General features: G+C 44.2%; 1 long non-coding RNA gene and 1 other non-coding gene across 2 annotated transcripts in view; one reads left to right on the top strand and one right to left on the bottom strand.

Annotated features, from left to right (window-relative positions):
• The window catches only part of LOC109517457 (uncharacterized), a 17,390-nt gene extending 10,668 nt beyond the window's left edge, over positions 1 to 6,722 (bottom strand). The window contains exons 1-2 of the long non-coding RNA XR_002168548.1: positions 6,391 to 6,722; positions 888 to 1,068 (exon numbers count right to left, since the gene is read on the bottom strand). This is a non-coding gene — a long non-coding RNA (uncharacterized LOC109517457). The remainder of the gene's footprint in view (positions 1 to 887; positions 1,069 to 6,390) is intronic.
• Positions 6,723 to 9,704: 2,982 nt separating this feature from the next.
• On the top strand, positions 9,705 to 9,776 carry trnae-uuc (transfer RNA glutamic acid (anticodon UUC)). Its single transcript has one exon. It is a non-coding gene; the product is annotated as a tRNA-Glu (tRNA).
• Positions 9,777 to 13,954: the final 4,178 nt, after the last annotated feature.

Raw genomic sequence — 13,954 nt, 5'->3', positions numbered from 1 at the left:
TTGCCCCCCCCCCCCCCCCAGAATATTATCATCAGTCATTATAGAAATAAATAAATAAAAGAAATAAGAGTCCATCAATAATGTTCAACTGATTTCACGAGTTAGCGTATAGCTCAAGGTTCATTTTGTACACCCAGTTCGTGATCACGAGGGAGATTAGGATTTGTAAAAGTGTGTCAGGAACCACCGGGTTGGGGGAGGAGGGAAGGGGAGGTGGTTGGAGAATGTGTTGCTGTTGCTTTATTTTCAGTTTCATTTTGGGGGAGAGAGGCCTTTTTTTTTTCTTTGGCCTTTTTTTTTTCTTTGGAATAAAAGGAAAAGGTCATCTTAGGAGGAAAAAAAAGTTTTGTTTTAAAAGTGAAGTCATATTTTTTTAAAGAAATATTCCTGTTTTTTGTGTGTTTTTTTGTGGGGGGGTATACCGCAACTTTTTTTTAATAGAAAAGTCTTGAGGAACACTTTCAAACAAAAAAAAAAAAAAACTGCAGAACAAGAAAATCTTTTTTCAAGAGTGTGGAGGAAGAAAAAAAATTGTATTTGAAAAGCCAGAGTCATTGTTTTTAGAAAATAGGCTTGTGTTTTTTGTTTTTTGTTGTTGCTGTTAAAACTGGAATCTTATTGCTGATGATGATGAAAGATGAAACATCTTCCTGATAAAATATCAACACAAAAAGTTGAAAGAAAAAGAGTCTTGGTTTTTTTTTCCAAGCATTGTTTTGCTCAGAAAATTTGTTATGGCAAAACTAGCATTAGCAATAGTAAGCTACTGTATCGACCATAAGTGTAAGTGTGGATCAGACAAAAAAAAGAAGGGGGGAAAAAAAAAGTTTCTTTGTTCTTGTGCTAATGATCCCGCGTGTACAGCAAGTGTGGAGTGTGCCCCTCACCTCCTTGTCATTCGTCACTCTTCTGGAACGGCGCGGCCTCCGCATGAAGCGCAGCGCGGCTCCTCTGTGGGAATTTTAAAGGGCCGTCAATTAGGGCTCCTGTTGGTCCCCCGCCCTCACTATGCATGCGGCTCCACTCGAGGGGGTCTCGATCCCGTGCTTCTCTGCCGCTCACCTGGCGCTTCAAATGCAAACGAGAAGACCGACAATGAGGCGGCAAACACGGGAAACGAGCGCCGCAGGAATATATTTGCATGTTTCAGAGCAGAGCTGCGGAATAACGGCTGCCGCCGAAAGTCCAACGTCGCCGACGTCGGACCTCGCCGTAGCCGAGCGAGACTCTTTTGCTTTTTCTTTGGCTTTTTTTGTGTTGAACTGGAGATGGATTTTGATTTTTATCTTTTTTTTCCAGTTTTTTTGTTGTAAGAGTGATAGAGAAATACATGAACAAAATTGTATCATGTTGAAAGTTTCGGTTAATTTGGGCATGTCTGGACATACTCAGCGCAGAGGTGTCGGCCGTTTGGGCGGAGGGCCTTTTCTTGAGTAATCACGTCAAAGCAAGGGGGGCGAACAGATGGAAGAAGGCTAGATTCAATCACAGAGTGGGAATGAACAAATTGGGAACAAAGAGTTGTTGAATACCAAAAGACAGTTTGGGAACCGCTGTCTCGCCCAGGTGGACATTTGTCATCAGCAAAGTCTGTGACTTGTGTATTCGGGTAGATCAGATCACTACCGAGGGGCCGGACCGGGGGGCGCGGTATGCCAATCTCGGGGGCAGTGTCTTTCTTGTATTTTGCAATAAAAGTTCGAACCGGCGGAGAGGGAGCCGAGAGTGTGATCATCGGAGCAACTACCGTTGTTCGCTCTCAGAGATCCCCTCCCGCCGATATTGAAGACAATTTTCCTGTGTGCCGAGTCGTTTCTTTAACTTTGTCCGAGAAAATCTCTGACAAAGAGTACTACTGATCTTGTGAGATGACAAATGATTTTAAAATAGGCTGTGTTGTCCTAAGATCAGGATTTTTTTTCTTGAAAATACAGTATTATTTTGTATCCTGGGTGTTAGTTAAAAAAAAAAGTAAATTTATTGCTATCACATTTTTCAAAAAAAAAATAAGGCTTTCATAACTATGATTTATTTTAACAAATAAGCGCTTGAAACATGCAAATTGGATCAAACATAGGCAAGCCCCCCGCCCCACACACACACACACACACACACACACACACACACACAATATTTTCGGCGCATGCCGTCGGCAGACATGATGCATCCTAACAAGCGCATGCATATTGCATCACCTTGACATATGTTTTTAGGGACTATCCGTTTTATGCATTAATGTCGATCCCGCCGAGCTTTTGGCGTAACATTACGGCCAATGAAGACGCGGAATAAAGCGATCAGACGAGACAAATACATTTCCATTCTCGGATGCTTTTGACGTTTAGCCGTGGCAGCCCTGTGGCAGAAGGAGCCACGGTGAGGGGCGCCTCGGGGGCACCGCTAGACCTTGGTAATGGAGGGCGGGGTGGGGGGTGGTTTCAAACTAAGACCTACATCGCTCTAGAGAAGCAACGGTACTAATGATCCTGTTGCTCGACTTCTTGTCATGAGCTCACATCGGGCCTTCACTATCCATCCATGCATCCATTTTCTGATCCGCTTATCCTCACAAAGGTTGCGGAACGTGCTGGAGCCCATCCCAGCTGTCTTCGGGCAGCAGGTGGGGTACACCCTGAACTGGTCGCCAGCCAATCGCAGAGCACACATAGACAAACAACCATTCGCGCTCACACTCACACCTTGGGACAATTTAGAGCGTTCAACCTATCGGGGATGATGTTTTTGGAATGTGGAAGGAAACCGGAGTACCCGAAGAAAACCCACGTGGGGAGAACATGCAAACTCCACACAGGAAGCCAGAATCTGACCCCCTCCACCTTTCCACTGTGAGGCCGGCTTGCTAACCAGTCGACCACTGTGCCTTCTTTAATACACTGACAAAAAAAAAAAACATTGCTTCAACAGTCAAGTCAAATGTATTGTATTGATGTAGCCCTTCCTCACCCCCCCATAGCCCCCCCCCAAAAAAAAACACCCCATTTTTTTCCGACTTTCAGGGAAATTAATTCTACTTCCTTCTACAACGAACTCGACTATGGCACAGAATGAATAGAAGTTCCTTGGACTCGACCATCCATCCCACTAACTTCAACCCAGCATGTGCCCACATAGGATGAGTGGGGGTCATCCATCGTGTGTGCATTTGCGAGGGAGGGGGGGGGCATACCCCCAACGGAACACATTAACAAGCCCATCAAGTTAAATGTAGCCCCCTGCACTAGCTAATGTAGCAGCAGTGCAGGAGACAGCCGCATCCATTATTGATCACATGGAGCTTCGCCTGTGATGCCAGAAGCCTGAAGCCTGGCAGAGGGGTACTTGCGCGGGGTGGGGGGCAAAGTTGAAGCTCGCAAAAAAAAAAAAAGGGGGCGGGGGCATAAAGTATTTTCGTGTGTAAAGAAAGAAATTAGTCGCTTTATGACTTCCTGTTGAATCGCTATCTAGCTTTCAGAAGAGTATGTTTCGATATTAGGGAGGGGGCAGGGATGACTTTTGGGGCCGACTTTTGAAATGATCTTTTTAATTTGTTGGAAACAACTATGATGAGGATATTTTTAGTTGCTAAGTAGCGTTGTCAGGTATCTGTGATGTATTTGAATACTCATTTTCCTCTGACAAAAACGCGCAAACATGTCCCGCATACAAATTGGGCGGATGATGAAATGCCACGCAAAAAAAAAAAGAAAAAAAAACCTGATGACATTTAAATTGTAAAAAGAATTGTTCAGAATTGACAGTATTTTTTTTTCTTTTATATGATTCAGTTTGTCGGTGTTTTTTACATTTACTCATGTACCTTTACATCAGCCTTTGTTGTTGTTGTTTTCCCTGAAACACAAACATGCACTTGTACGTAAAACCAGCCGTCTCTCCATGGCTTCCTGCTCTGTTCGGCTCTGTCTACTTGCTGGAGAGCCATTTATTCACAGGGGAAACGGGGTGTTGTAAATATGTCACAGAGTCTCTCTTTTTTTACATGTCCATGTGCATTAATGTCAAATTTTCGCTTCTTCATTTCCTCTCAAGTTGGGTACTTTGTGTTTGTGAGTGTGTGTGCACCCGCGTGCGCTTAAGGTTGAATTATTGATGCGGTTGCAGTGCAGAATTGTGTGACAGTGCGCTTTAATTTCCCATTTATCTGGGATATAGCGCAGACGAGGCTGCTTTGACTGATCAATACGACAAGGGGTTGGCGTGCCGGCTGATGTTTGACATGCAAACGCCCAAACACATGCACATAGGCATGCAAAACCAGAAAAGTAAATGTTACATTTCCTGATATGTAAATGTAATTCAAATTACTATATATATATATATATATATATAAAAACCCTGCCAACCTTACTGAAAATATTGATTGTAAAATAATGACAATGGTATTGCTAATGCTAGTAATCATTATTTATAATGTGGTGATCATTATGGATAATATGATTTGGAATTCATTGATAAAATGCACTTCAAACTATTATTTGTCTCATAAAAGGTCTCAAACGGTAGACTCACACGAGATTAAATCTTCCATTCTGTCATGATGACATCACGTATGATGACGATTCCAACTCGCAACACCTTTCCCGCCACGACTTCCTCTATTCTACCTCCCTCCACTGCACTTTCCCCCTCTCCACACTTGTCGCCCCGATTATGCAGATGCGCGTTTGCAGCGGGGCCCTAAAAAGCAGATTAGGGCTCGGGAGCTTCTTAGATCAGGACACGGCTATTCCGCTGAGGCCGGGCGGCGGCCGTATACATTAGCATTAGCATGTGATTCAGCATCATCGCCCATTTGGACCCCACCCATGTGGAAAGGGCCTTGAGATGGAGCGAGCAAGATGGTAGGCCCACTTAGCGTGTGTGTGCGTGTGTGTGTGCGCGTGCGTGTGTGTGTGTGAGACCGTAAGAGACGACGGGCTTTAATGGGAAGGAGTGGGGGTGGGGGGGTTGTTGGACTTTGTACGCCAGGACCAGAGTGGCACTATACTGTATAGGCCATAAGCACAGCACACCACCTGCAACATTAAAAAGGCGCCACTTAAGGCTCACTTGAATATACAGCCGGCCAGCGTGACTTTAATTCATGCGGATAGTTGGCCCTGTGCCGGAGGCAGCAAAAAGACCCAGAAAATAAACACCTTACTTAAATCAAGGGTTAAGTTATTTTGGTGACCACTGTGGGCTTTTCGGTGTACTGACAATTTTAACTTCAATCACCTACTCTGGGGCTGCTTTGCTCCACCCGGCAGGTGTCTTGAATCTGTGCAGGGTGTGATGAAATCACAAGACAATCTAGAGCTTTATGGTTGCCAACAATAACCTCCAGTTTTGAGTAATGTCTCCATACATGGTGTGGCGGTGGTCTGCGCCCTCCAGAGTGCCCCCCGCTAGTTTGACAAGTGTCGAATTTGTTCCTAAACGGTTAAATGCGGGTTTTAAAAGTCCTTGCACTAGCCGATATTGAACATTGTGTTAATGAGGTGTACAGCGGGACCCCTGCGTACCGTCAACCTGACCCTAATTAAACTCTATTAACCCCCAGACAATTCCACCACCCTTTGCTCAATCAGACCTGTTTCGCCACGTGCCATGAATAAAGAAAAAAAAATCGACATCGACTTCTTATTTAATTAAGTGGTCAAGGTGAAGAAAGGTGGCAGGAAAGTCTTCAATTCTCATGAAAAGAGAGGAAAAAAAGGCAGCAAGGTCGCGCTCCCTGCTAATTTGCTGACACGGGGGGTTCGTCGTGGAGGGGGCGGCCTCCTCGTCAGATTGTTTTATTGAAGGAGTGGCGCGAAGCACGAAAGAAGGAGAGAGGAGGGAGGTGGGGGGACAAAAGTAACCCTGCCTGGTGATTCCTGTCGCCAATTAGTTGGTATCAATAATTGAACGGCATTGTCTGCGCAAGGGGCAGAGCGGCAGATTGAGTTTCCCCCCGTTCCGCCAGTCGGGATTGTTATGACAAGCCGAGCCTACATAATGATATTAGCTATTAATAATTCACCCACCGGCACCGCCACGCTGCAGGTGACGGGAGGCCACTCTCGGGCCAATTACGGCAGGGCAGGAATCAGAAGTGGAAATTGAAAAGTGTTGAGGGTGGGAGCTGGGACGTGGCTTGATTACCAGCTTGAACCGTTTTCCCATTTCAGTGTTTGTAAAGATGTCCGCGGGCCATATTAGAATAAATATTTTTTTTCTTTAACTGAATGTACAGTGATTAACAAATAATGTACATTAACAGCATTGGTAATGAATAAAATTATGTGTTATGCTTCAATAAGATAGTGGAAGTGTTTGGGTTCAAAGCATGATGTCATCAGCCCGCATCGGCACCGTAGTTATTGCAGCACACACAAGAAGTCTGCTAACCTGTTTTCCTTGTCCAGTCACATGAAGTTCTGCATTTCCTGGATTGTGAAGCTGCTGGCATGTCAACCGCTGGCACATCTGCGCAGGTTCAAAGGGACACTGAGGATATGCTGAGAGGCACCGCGTGTGAGTGCGTGCGTGCCTCATGGCTGTCTGGCATCCCAGAAGGCCTGAATACAGAGCTTTTTTTTTGACCGCCTGGACCGGTCTTGAGGGGCCTTTAGAGCAGCTCCACCAGCAGTTCCCCTGTCACTGCAGCAGATGTTGGAATGACAAGGCCTCTCCAAGGCTGTCCTCTTCTTGAAACGCCACATGTTGCCTGTCTGCGTTTGTTTTTTTCCTGAAAAGCAACACACCAAATAAAAGTGGGCCATTGTTTAATTTATAAGCGCTTAAATGCTGAAGCATCAGAACACTCGCCTTCTTAGTTACCAAACTTATGTTACCATGTTCATGCTAAGCTACATCATGGGCTAACACACTTAATGCTAAACCTACCTATCTCACACTTAAACTGGAGCGCCACAGTCTACTTTCAGTTGTTATCCAGACACTAAAGTGCATCTAAGCAAGGCTGACAACATGTTAGCCTGCTGCTACAGTCTGGTCCAGCAGGTTTTTTTTTTGTTTGTTTTTTTTTAGTCTGGTCCAGCAGTATGGCAAGTTGCCATACTTCCTCTTTGTTGCTGCCACACACTTGTTTGCACTCAAAATTACTCTCTGACGCCCCTCTAGAGGTGTGGATGATACATAACAACCACTGCTGTGATTACATAGCCTGAAAGCTAAATATAGCTAGCTAGATAGATAGCTAAATAGCGAGATAGTAGCTACGGTATCTACCTATTTAAATATGTAGAATGATCAATGTCAGTGTCTAGCTAGCTTCGATATGGACTTGTAGATAGAAACAAGGTTGGTAGATGACTAGTAAGATGAATTATACATAGATTTATAAACGCTACCTAACTAGCTGGCTAACTATCACTTGCATTGAGTAGAATCCTTCTACAGTACCACCAAAATCATCACAATTTGAGGAGATCCCAAAAACGTTTGTTCATCCATTAACATTGCCTCGTCAAAGAGAGCGAGCCATTTTCAACACTTAAGATTGGTTAATCATTTGTAAAAAATTAAATTAAATTAAAAAAAGAACACCCACATGCATGAACTGGCACATAGATTAGATTTGTGTCAAAAGCGAAATTTACCAAATTAGCACCGCACAATGTAAATATGCACACAGATAAAGTTAATTAGGTCAATAGTTAGCTTTAAGAGACAGATAGAAGAGAGGTATCTGTAACAGTTGGTAAACATTACTTGACTTCGACAAAGATGATGAAAGACAGCTGGACGGCGACATGAACATGCTGCTCGGCCGTCATCCCTGTCCGGCGCCATTTTGTTGCAACATTAAAAATGTTTTTTGCTTCCTTATTCACTTTATGGTTTACACCCTCCAAGGCGCTTCCTGCTTCCAAAAACCAAAGCGGCTTTTTAGCACAACACTTAATAATACATCCAGCGATCATAGGGGAAAATTGTATTCTCTCTGCGCCGCTCAGATCCTCTGATTGACATTTAACCTTCGTCATCTGGAGGCGCTAATCAATAATTAGCGACAGAGCCGTCAGATCCTCGCCTTGTCATCACCGTGCATTATTTATCCAACTGGACTCTGGGTGGTGATTACTGAGTTAAAGAGTGACTTGTGACTGTTTTCTTTTTTTTTTTTTTTTTTTGATTGATGTCTTGCCATGAGGCAACTCCTGCACTGTAGAGTCACTCTCAACCAGTTCCCTGTGGCACGTGGCCTTCTTAAAACTGGCTTCAGGGACCCAGTTTTTAGGGGCCCACTTTTTCCAACCCTCACCCTCCTGAGAGCAAAACTATTACACAATTAATTTAGCATGCGGATTCTCATTTGCTAAAATAGCATGTCGCTAAAACGATCATTGTCATTCACACATCATAATTTATTTATTTAACCTTTATTTATGGAGGTAGGGCAACTGTAGTCATTGTGCGTTATTCGTTATGTGTCTCTCGGGCGTGAGCACATTTACCTTTTAGTTTTGTGATCCAGGTGACAGTCTCTTTATAAGACAGTTAAAATGGCCTGTACAGTTAATAAAGGTTTGATGATGGAAACTCTGGTGTCTCTGCTCGCTGTGATATTGCAGCCTCGCAAAGTGTTGCAAAAAGAGCCTTAAAGAGCCTGACGGGTATAAAGTATAAATAATGGAACCTGAAGTAGTAGAGAGAGAGAGAGAGAGAGAGAGAGAGAGAGAGAGAGAGAGAGAGAGAGAGAGAGAGAGAGAGAGAGAGAGAGAGAGAGAGAGAAAAAAGTACTGGTAGTATTTCTGTGTTCCGTCACCGCACCAAACTGACCACGTGGCAATCGTACCTACTCGGTTACCTCATGATCAAACCCGGTGTCAAAGGCTTCCTCTTTACGCTGCGTCATGTTTGCATATTTGTTTTGTCTGAGGCTTATGCCAGGCCATTAAAAAAGAATAAGCGCTTATGACATATTTAAAGAGGGCATGTCTGGAGTACAAAGTCAAGGAGGGGGAAGCTATGATTCATTAATGGCACCATGAATACATAACCGGGCTGTTGTATGATATCATATTCACCATTGAATTCACGGCCAGAGATTCCTCTTCAAATAATCAGCGCGGCCACGCTAACGCCGCGTAGCACGGATTTATCTTTAAACAATTTATAAGTGCACTGAGCTATCCCCGTCGTCTGCTGTTGAAGCTTCTGTGTTCACAGAGATCGGTTTGGAGTCTGATGCAGTCTCGTGAATCCTGGTTTTCACCCAGTCAACTAGTGTATGGGAATTCTGTGTTCTAGGAATTGTATTTTCTTGTCGCTTTCTCAACAGCGTCCTTTGCATCGCATGGCTCGCACTGAACTTGTCACCCAATCAGTGGAGCATCTGTTGGTCTTTGGTCTGAAGGTCCTTGTGGCCTCCTGGATAGGATTCATTGTTTTCACCAATGCGGGCTAGATTAAGCTCTTTAAAGCACATCCAGCACAGTATGATCAAAACTGTGAATGTACGACTTTCTTTGTGGGTGTCACCGATAATTAAAAAATCATAATAGTAACTCTTTTGACATTTGAGAAACCCATATGTGTGGAGCGACCTCAGATAGCCTGCAGGCTATCTGAGATCCCTGGGTACAGCGCTCAGGGTTTCAAGTTTACCTGGATTGAACTCTTGGTGTGGGACCGTGCTTGAGCACTGAACTTATCAAAGGAGAGGCTTTTTTGGGGGGTTTGTTCATGAAAAGTAGTCCCATATGGTCTAGTGGTTAGGATTCCCGGTTTTCACCCAGGTGGCCCGGGTTCAACTCCCGGTATGGGAAATGTATCTTTTGGTGGTCGTAGTAACAAATCTTTCCTTTTGTCCTTCTGCTATGCAAGCACTGATGTTGTTTGGGTGCGGTTGAGTGGAAAACCAAACACGTTCTTCGTAAGATATTGTTAAGCACCAACTTAGCACAGCACTGGCGCCGAACGAGAACCAAGTTTTTGAGGGTTTTTTTTTTTTTTTGGGGTGGAAAAGGATCAGGTCTTTGCTTTTTATTGCTGGGATGCCAAATGCTTACATAGAAAGTGTCTGCCTGTCTGATGGCGTAGCGCACAAGTTGTCAAAAGGCACTGACCAAAACAATACATTTTGAGACTTGAAGAATATATTCCCGGTCAAAAATGGTCTTCTTAGATCACGCTGAGCGGAAATGCTGAAAAAAAACTATTGTAACCACGTCATCATATGTTGTTTTACGCATGCCATCACTTTTATCAAAACCAACTGGGTCTAATTCTTTCATCTTTTGGCTGAAAATAACCGCATCTGGCACACGAAACGTTCTTGTGGTTGCGTAAGCTTTGTTATGAAATCGTCACGGGGGGGGAGTCCACTTCAAGCTCATCTGGCTGACGTAAAGAAGTGTCTTCACGCGGCGCGTGGTGAAAGAAAAAAAGGAAAAGTACCGACACTCCTCGCCCATCATTTCGCAACGGATCACAAGCACATGTGTTGTTGATGTTACTCTGCCGCGTTGTAGTTTCTGACCCTTATCCCGATCCTGCTATCAGTTGGCATGCATCTCTACGGATTCTCCACCGACTCTGCGGTGCCTAATTGCAGCGCGGACTCTGTCCTCACCAGCCTGCTTGGATTTTGAGGAGAAGAAAAAAAAAAGAATGTTTGTAGCCGGCTGTTGGGCTTTTATCTATATTTTAAGCCACACACAAGGTGTAGAGTCGGCCCGGAGCTTGTTCCGAGGGCCCGCAGCTGCATAATTTATGAGGAGGAGCCGTTTGCTGCAGCGGGCTAAATAAAAGATCTGCCAGAGGTGGATTGCAGGACAAGGAGGAGCCCGCCATACCGTACCTGTGTGGAAATGCAGCCTGGGATGTGTGCCCCCCCCCCTCCCGCCCAAACCTCTGCCCGTAGATCAATAGTGAAGTAAACGATGTCACCTACATACATACATTGAGCACATACGCAGTCGCTGAGGCTTGTGGTCTCATGTGCGCTGCGGTTGCGTGATCCGGCCCCCCTCGCATCTCCTGTTATGTCATTGCGAGCCGCTGTGGAACCGGGATGAGATTTCATCATCATGTCTTTACCTCAGTAAGGGCCGTTATGTAAGACCATTTGGGGCCTGCACAGAGAAAAAAAAAATCATTTAGTGGCTCTCTCGCTAAAGACTACAGCCATTTGTGAAATCACAAAATAAACCTTCGATTAGAAGAGCGTGTTTTGGATTTAATGCAATGTACTCAGTGAAGAGCGAAGAACAATAAAAAAAACTGAAAACCGCACACTGCATTGAACGCATCAGTCGAAAGCATGCTAGCAAACAGCGGCAACGACAGAGAACAAGGTCGTCTTGTATTTGACACTTTTCCGAAGGGCGTCTCTTGTATCGCAGGAGTCACAGTTTTTTTGCAGTCTCCAGGAGACTGTGGGCGCAATTCAGCAAAATGGATACTGTGGAGTATTAACATTGAAACATCCAAAGTTAAGGCTCAGCAATAATGGTTTGGAACCGGGGTCTTGAAACTCACGTCAGTTAAAATAAGACTGAGGGCAGTAAGAAAATACAGCAAAATGGAGACTATGGAGTATCAGTACTGTACCTTGGTGTCCAGAGCTGAGACATTCATGTAAGCATTTGTGTTTGTTTTTGTAACTCTGTAGTATCAAAATGTGCTCTATGTATTAACCAGACAAATTGAATCCAGATTAGATCCTGATTATGTGTATAAATAACCTCCAGTCATGTCTGAATGGGAGCTGTGGGAAAGTTGGAAGGAGGTGCGCCACGTGGCTGGGATGAGGCGTGGGACCGGGCTTGACACGGCGGTGGGGGCTCGTTGGGAGGCCTCGGAGGCTGATCCCGCTAAAAGCCTCGGTTGGGCTTCCGACGATGGAAGGAACAAGGGCTCCGCTCGGGGGTGCGCCACCCAGGAGAGGGCCTCGCCTCGGGGTGATTTTTCACAAGAAAGTAACAAGGGAAAGATGTAATAGTAGGTGGGAGAACATGGAGGAAGAGTGGGGGTGCGGGGGCTTTTGGAGCCCCCCGAGGACTCCAGCAATCATCCTTTCATGCCTCGATCCTCACCACACGCACCTCTCTCATGCCCGATGTGCGTTAATATCGTAACAAAGCTCTTTAGGCACACAGGCTTCGCACCCTCCTATTCTATGAATGATTGAACAGGCTCGACAGGCCCAGCCAAGTTCTTATTGGAGTGGAGGGGTTTTTTTTTTGGGTTTTTTTTTTTTTTTTTTTTTTGCGAACCTGTGAATTTGAACCCACCTGAGTGGATCCCAGGGGTGGGCAAACTTTGAGCTCAAGGGCCAAGTTTGATTTTTGAAACGGACAGATGAGCCAGGCTATTCCTAAAGGAGGTTAAAAAAAGTTAAAATGTGAATGCAAAATATGTCATATAATTAAATGTCCATCCATCCATTTCCAACACCACTTATCCTAAACAGGGTCATGGGGGAGTGCTGAAGCCTATCCTAAAATCGATGATTTTAAAAAGAAAACATAAATTATTAATCATTGTTATTCATTTCTCAACTTTATTGTTTGCAATTTATTTATTCTCAAAAATTGTTTCATTAAAGTTTTTTTTTTACTATTTTTGGTTATTATTATTATTATTAGTAGTAGTAGTAGTAGTAGTATAAAAACGTAAATATATTAATGTTTAAAAGAAATGCATCAATCAAATTTAGGGGGGGACATCTAAATTTATGCAGAATTGGCCACAATCTGGAAGGACCATGGCGTAACATGTACAGTTGCATTTCCGCTAATTGCCACAGAGGGCGCATTTTTACCTATGTCACAAATGCGTGACTGGCAGACGTACAGAAGAAGAAGGGACTGCTGCACGAAGTGGCTTTTTTTTTGTCAACAGTTTTTCAACTCTAAACAGGTAAACAAAACTTACCAGCCATATGAGCTAAAATAGATGCTTGATTCCTGGTGGAAACCATTTGTTAGCCTATACGATCATTAATAAAAACGTATACATTTATTTACTCACTCGATTTCTGCATTCCTCCAGTATGGAATGGAACAAGCGTCGTCCTTTTTTTTTTTAAATCGGCAAACTACACAAACGTTTTCACTCCAATCCAGTGCATGCATGCTATCTCCAAAACAACAAAAACGTCGTCATTGCAAAAACCGGTGCACTCAGCAGGGCGTGCCACAACGCCTTGCTTCTAACTTCGAGACAGAAAAACCCACGGCACGGCCGCGGCGGGCTCTGACTGATATGCGTTCTGACACGTGGAAACGAGGTGGCGGGGGTGAGGCGGCTGCTGAAGCTGCCGGTGGCAACCCAGAGAAACATGCTAATAGCGAAGTGCATTAGTGCACTCACACAAGGCACGGCTAATCGGAGAGGACACCCGGATCCTCGTTCGCCACTCTCAAACACACGAGGCCATCTAAGACTGGGAGAGTGGGCCAAGCGTGGCCTCTTCGGAGAATTTGAAAAGGGCCCAACATGGAGCCTTGCATAATTCCAATAATTTAAAAAAATGGAAACTTTCCTTTGGAGTTACTCTAATTTCCCAGTTAGTTCCCATAAACTCCCATAATTCTTAGTTTCAAACTTGGAATGCTTCATAAACTCCGCATCTTAAATTCCGATGGAAATTTACTGGAACCACTGAAATTTAACTGAATATTTTCCTCCCCTAGTGCGACTTTAAACAATCTGTTGCACACCCAGCAAATTGAGATTTTGGCTGCGATCCGTGCTCGTTTCCGAGCACGACGCTTGCAGCATGAATTAAAATGCAGTTAAATTATTGCGTGCTCAGCAAAGCTGCTCTCATTAAAAAAAAAAAAGCTTATGGGGAATATCCTTCCATCCGGCCCCAAAGTACTGTCGTAGTACATAGTTGAAGGAATCAATTTTCACCACCCTGAAAGAAATATTGCATAAATTTGACCATCCGGTGTAGCAGAGCAAATATTTGATTGGATTAAATCCTCGGAAGTCT

The sequence above is a fragment of the Hippocampus comes genome, unplaced genomic scaffold (genome assembly GCF_001891065.2).
Source record: "Hippocampus comes isolate QL1 unplaced genomic scaffold, H_comes_QL1_v1.1 scaffold33, whole genome shotgun sequence".
NCBI classification, from domain to species: Eukaryota; Metazoa; Chordata; class Actinopteri; order Syngnathiformes; family Syngnathidae; genus Hippocampus; species Hippocampus comes.
Note: the sequence above shows the minus strand (reverse complement) of the source record. Positions and strands in the feature narration are given on the sequence as shown.